Source organism: Felis catus, chromosome E2 (genome assembly GCF_018350175.1).
Source record: "Felis catus isolate Fca126 chromosome E2, F.catus_Fca126_mat1.0, whole genome shotgun sequence".
NCBI classification, from domain to species: Eukaryota; Metazoa; Chordata; class Mammalia; order Carnivora; family Felidae; genus Felis; species Felis catus.
The window spans coordinates 5,498,739-5,504,315 of record NC_058382.1 but is presented as its reverse complement, the minus strand read 5'-3'; the positions used below and the strand labels follow the sequence as shown (position 1 = coordinate 5,504,315).

At 44.8% G+C, this 5,577-nt stretch overlaps 1 pseudogene; it reads right to left on the bottom strand.

The window, feature by feature from the left end:
* Positions 1–4,368: 4,368 nt before the first annotated feature.
* On the bottom strand, positions 4,369–4,743 carry LOC101083223 (annotated as a pseudogene).
* Positions 4,744–5,577: the final 834 nt, after the last annotated feature.

Below are 5,577 nucleotides of genomic sequence, written 5' to 3'. Positions count from 1 at the left end.
AGAACAGAGTGTGAGCGGGGAGGGGCAGAGAGAGAGGGAGAGACAGAATCTGAAGCAGGCTCCAGGCTGTGAGCCTGACGCGGGGCTCGAACTCCCTGACTGCGAGATCACGACCTGAGCTGAAGGCAGACACTCAACCCACTGGACCAGCCAGGCGGGCATTCGACCCACTGACCCACCCAGGCGCCCTGATATTTCCCCTTTAAAGTTCATATTTTTTCCTCTCAATCATTCCTAAGGATCTTAGATGGATTTACTGCGATGTGCAGAAATTATCACCTTTAAACTGGAAACTTCTTTCGAGTTACCTTTGCTTGTAGTTTCTGATGAGGAAAACAAAGACAAAAGAAATGTAGATAAAATTAAATTTCCTTCTGACTTGCAGCCCCCTGATAAATAGTTGAGACTGGCAGAGTAAGATATTCCTCAAGGAATTCACAACTGCTTTAATGTTAATGCTTTTCTCAAGACATAAAGCAACCTTAGCTGGACAGTAACCAAACCTCCAGGATCCTGTAAGTCTTCTTTAACATAAGGAAGTACCTGTAGAGGGCCACCTGGCTGGTTCTGTTGGTGGAGCAAAATCAGGGTTGTGATTTCGAGCCCTACCTTGGGTGTAGAGATTACTTAAACATAAAATCTTTAGGCACTTGGTGGTCGTCACTGCACAGAGTAGACTTGACCTGCTCATGAGTCTTACTCTGCTTCCTCTGCAACCATGTCTGACAAACCCAATATGGCTGGGATTGAGAAATTTGAGAAGTCAAAATTGAAGAAGACAGAGCAAAAATCCATGGCCTTCAAAAGAAATGATTGAGTGGCATCTGGGTGGTTGGTGAAATGTCTGACTCTTGGTTTCAGCTCAGGTCATGATCTCAGGGTTCATGAGATCCAGCCCCCACCTCGGGCTCTGGGCTGACAGCACAGAGCATGCTTGGGATTCTCTCTGCCCATCCCCTGTGTACTCTCTCTCTCTCTGTCTCTCTCTCTCTCAAAATAAATAAACATTAAAAAACAAAAAAGACTGATCCACTCCATGTACTGGATGTTTGACAAAATATTTGCATACAGGGGCATCTGGGTGTCTCAGTCAGTTGGGCGACTGACTTCGGCTCAGGTCATGATCTCACAGTCGGGGGTTCAAGCCCTGTGTCAGGCTCTGTGCTGACAGCTTGGAGCCTGGAGCCTGCTTTGGATTCTGTGTCTCCCTCTCTCTCTGCCCCTCCCCCACTCACACTTTGTCTCTCCCTCTCAAAGATGAATAAACGTTAAAAATTTTTTAAAAATATTTGCATACAAATAGAATAATGTGCTTGCTGTCTTAGATTATCTATGTTTTTATTAACTTATGAAAAACTGTTACATACTATGTAGTAAATAGGAAATGCTCAGAAGGCTTGTTGTTGCCTTTCTTGCTCTTCTAATAGAACCTGTAATTGCTATAAAACCTAATGTGATTTGAAGTTTGGGTTCCAGAGCAAAAGGCCAAGAAAAAATTCTTGAGATGTTTTTGGTGCAAAAATGTGTTTTAATTAAAGAACAGGTACAGGACGCGTGGGCAGAAAGAGCTTGCACTGGGATTGTGAAGAGTGACTGGTTCTATACTTTTTAGTTAGGGGAGGAGAGATAACATAAGTTTTGAAGGAATTTTTTTTATGCTGAAGTGGAGTTTACTGGACCTTGGAGGTCTGGCTATTGGCAAGATAAGATTGCCTGTACTCTGTAGCAAAACACCGACATTAAGGCAGCCATGAGTTCCTTGAGGAATGTCATACTCTGCCTGTCTCAGGTATCTATTAGTGGGCTGCAAGTTGTAAATTTAATTTTGGCTACACTTCTCTTGCCTTTGTTTTCCTCATCAAAACCCATTCAGTTCCAAGTCCTCCAAGAATTCTTGCTTGGGAGTTCAACTCTTTACTATTCAAAAATGTATCCCTTGGCCCATAGGCTAATATCTTGGAAGAAATGCAGGCTCAGGGGCACCTGGGTGGCTCAGTCGGTTGGGCGGCCGACTTTGGCTCAGGTCATGATCTCGCGGTCTGTGAGTTCGAGCCCCGCGTGGGCTCTGTGCTGACAGCTCAGAGCCTGGTACCTGTTTCAGATTCTGTGTCTCCCTCTCTCTGACCCTCCCCCATTCATGCTTTGTCTCTCTCTGTCTCAAAAATAAATAAATGTTAAAAAAAAATTAAAAAAAAAAAAAGAAATGGAGGCTCAGTGGGTGCCAGGGTAGCTCAGTTGGTTGAGCATCTGACTTCAGCTTCGGGGTATGTTCTCACTATTTATGAGATCAAGCCCCACATTGGGCTCTGTGCTGACAGTGCAGAGCCTGCTTGGGATTCTCTCTCTCCCTCTCTCTCTACCACTTCCCTGCTTCTCTCTCTCTCTCATTCTCTCTCTCTCTCAAAATAAATAAATAAACTAAAAAAAAAAATTCAGACTCAGATCCCAGGTCGGAACTCCTGAATAAAATTTGCATTTTAACAACATCTCCAATGTGCTCTTGTGAAAGTCTAATTCAGATTAGAATTTGATAAGTATCTTTGTAACTCACCACAAAACTTTCTATCAAAGAAATAGACACAAATTATACTGTATGATATAACCATAGTGATGAGGGAGCATGAGGCAAGCTGACCGAACACAAATACTGCCTGACCCCCAGGTGTGATATTCCTCAGGGCACTCCTGGCTGCCCAAGAACAAAGGAAAGGGAAAAAAAAAAACCAAATGGTTAACTGATAGAGATCATAGTCTTGAAGGACCTGAGTCTCCATCTGTTTACAAATATCTTAGTAAATCACCGAGAAAAAGGCAATCTTATCAACAGCCTAATCTCCAGAAACCTGTAGACTGTTTTCTGGAGCACCAACATCACCTCTCCATAGTGATGGGGGAAACAAAGGCAGAAGGAAATGGCGGATAGAACTAAATTTCCCTATAACCTGCAGCCCATTGACAGATACTTGAGGCTGGCAGAATAAAACATTTCTCCAGGAACTTCCTAGTCTTAATGCTAATGGTTTGCTAGAGGGCAAACAACCTTAGTCTGACAATAGCTAAGGCTTCCAGTAGCCTGTGGGTCTTCTTTAGGATATGAAAGTCTCACTGAAAACTTCCCCTGGACATTACCTCCCCCCAGCTCGATAGTGTATATATAACCAGTCTCTCCTCACAGTCCCCGGGCAGCTCTTCCTGCCCATGGGTCCTGTCCCTGTGCTTTTAGTAAAATCACCTTTTTGCAGCAAAGACATCTTCGAGATTCTTTCTTGGCCATGGCTCCGGACCCTGGGAGCCCCACTATTCCCCCTGGCCCCCCAAAACCTCATCACATAGTACTCAGAAAAGGTGTATGCCTGTAACAGTTCTTACCTTAAAGTTAGAGCATACATGGGGCGCCTGGGTGGCTCAGTCGGTTGAGCGTCTGACTTCAGCCCAGGTCATGATCTCACAGCTTGTGAGTTTGAGCCCCGTCCCTTCCCAGAGCTCAGAGCCTGGAGCCTGCTTCGGATTCTGTGTCTCCCTCTCTCTCTGCCCTTCTTCCACTCGTGTGTGTGTGTGTGTGTGTGTGTGTGTGTGTGTGTGTGTATGCGCACGCTCTCTCTCTGTGTCTCTCAAAAATGAATAAACATTAAGAAAAAAAATTTTTTAAGTTAGAGAATACATTAGAGCATATGGGACTGTGTTAAAAATTATTTCACTGCAGAAAGCGTAAAACTCACTTAAGTCAGAACCACTTTTTTTTTTTACTATAACTGAACTAGCATGAGTTTACTTCCTGGTGAGTCACAGGTAGAAACTACACCGTATGGGGTTGTCACATGAGAGACTAAGAGAAAAATTACCAGGTGTACTCACAACTGCAAAGAAAAGACCCCCCCCCCCCCCCCCCCCCAGCCATTCCCGAAACCAGCCAGGGCGTGCCCGGTTGTAGTCTGACCTAAAGGCGGGAACCAATCAAGTTCTGCTGAGTGGTTTGAAGTAAAGGCGCGAACCAAACAAGTTCTGCTGGGCGTTCAAATTTAAATGTCAACCAATAACAGCTCTGTAACCGCAAAAAATCCCTAACTTGTTTGTGCCTGTCTATAAAAGAAGCTGTAAGAGCCTTGCTCGGGGCCTCTTAGCGTCACTGGCAACAAGTCCGCGGAGGACCGTGTTCGAACCTGCAATAAACGACCCTTGCCGCTTGGCTTTGACTCTGGACTCTGGTGGTTTGTTTTCGGGGGGGGGGGGGGGGGGGGGGGAGGGGTCTCTCGAATCGGGGCATATCACACACAAAGGAAACTTCATGTGCAGCCAAAAAGGAGATCACAGGGAATAACTTTTTTTTTTAAGTTATTTATTTTTTCAGAAAAGAGGCATTAAGAAGTAATGCCATAAGTTTATTTACAAACATATTGAGTATGTTGTATGCAAGAGTTTGATCCATTTTTCAAAGAGACTGCACCTCTTAAAATGCTCCTTTCCACATCTGTGTAATGGATTAATGAAAACATCCTTATTTGCTAAGCAGTTGGTGTCTTACCATAAAAAAGGGGGCAGCAAATCCAGATCCAAAATACATAGTCATCATAATTAGTAACTGTCACTTGTTTTCCACTGAAAATGGCAAATTCTTCCCTGGGCCCTCCTCATAGTGGCTCCTATGGACCACAGATGTTGTGAACCCTTGGATGCTCTGTCCCAACATAGTGCTGTTGGAAGTTCTGTGAAAGGTGCAGAGATTCCAGATGGTAGGAATAACATCAGCATACCAAGTTCTCTTTTCAAGACACTGTTGTTCCCTTCCCTGGTGTGTAACAGACAGAGGGGTAAGGTTGTTTTTTTTTTTCTTTTTTTAAAGTTCGTTTATTTTGAGAGAGAGAGATAGTACCAGTGGGGCAGGGGCAGAGAGAGAGGGAGGGAGAGAAAATCCCAAGCAGGCTCCTTGCTATCAGTGCTGAACCCCATGTGGGGCTCAAACTCATGAACTGTGAGATCATGACCCAAGGGAAATCAAGAGTTGGATGTTTAACCAACGGAGCCACCCAGGCACCCCCACAGGGAATAACTTCTAAAACAGACTCACAGAGTAAGGGGGAATGATTTCCTTTTATTTAAGGTTAGGATGGATATTTGGAAAGGGGAGCTTTATCATCTATGTAGAGTTGGGCATAAGGTCACACATGAGCCTTGAGAAAGCAGTTCTAGGGGCGCCTGGTAGGCTCAGTCAGATCAGTGACCAACTTCTGCTCAGGTCATGCTCTCGCAGTCCAGTCTGTGAGTTCAAGCCCCATGTCGGGCTCTATGCTGACAGCTCAGAGCCTGGAGCTGCTTCAAATTCTGTCTCCTTCTCTCTCTGTCCCTCCTCCATTTGTGCTCTGTTTCTCTCTCAAAAATAAATATTAAAAATTTTTTTAAAAAGAAAGAAGTTCGAGGGGCACCTGGTTGGCTCAGTCAGGTAAGTGTCCGACTCTTGGTTTCAGCTCAAGTCATGATCTCACAGTTTTGTGGGGTTGAGCCCTGCATCAGGCTCTGCATGGACAGCACAGAGCCTGCTTAGGATTCTCTGTCTACTTCTCTTTCCCCTCCTCTCCCACT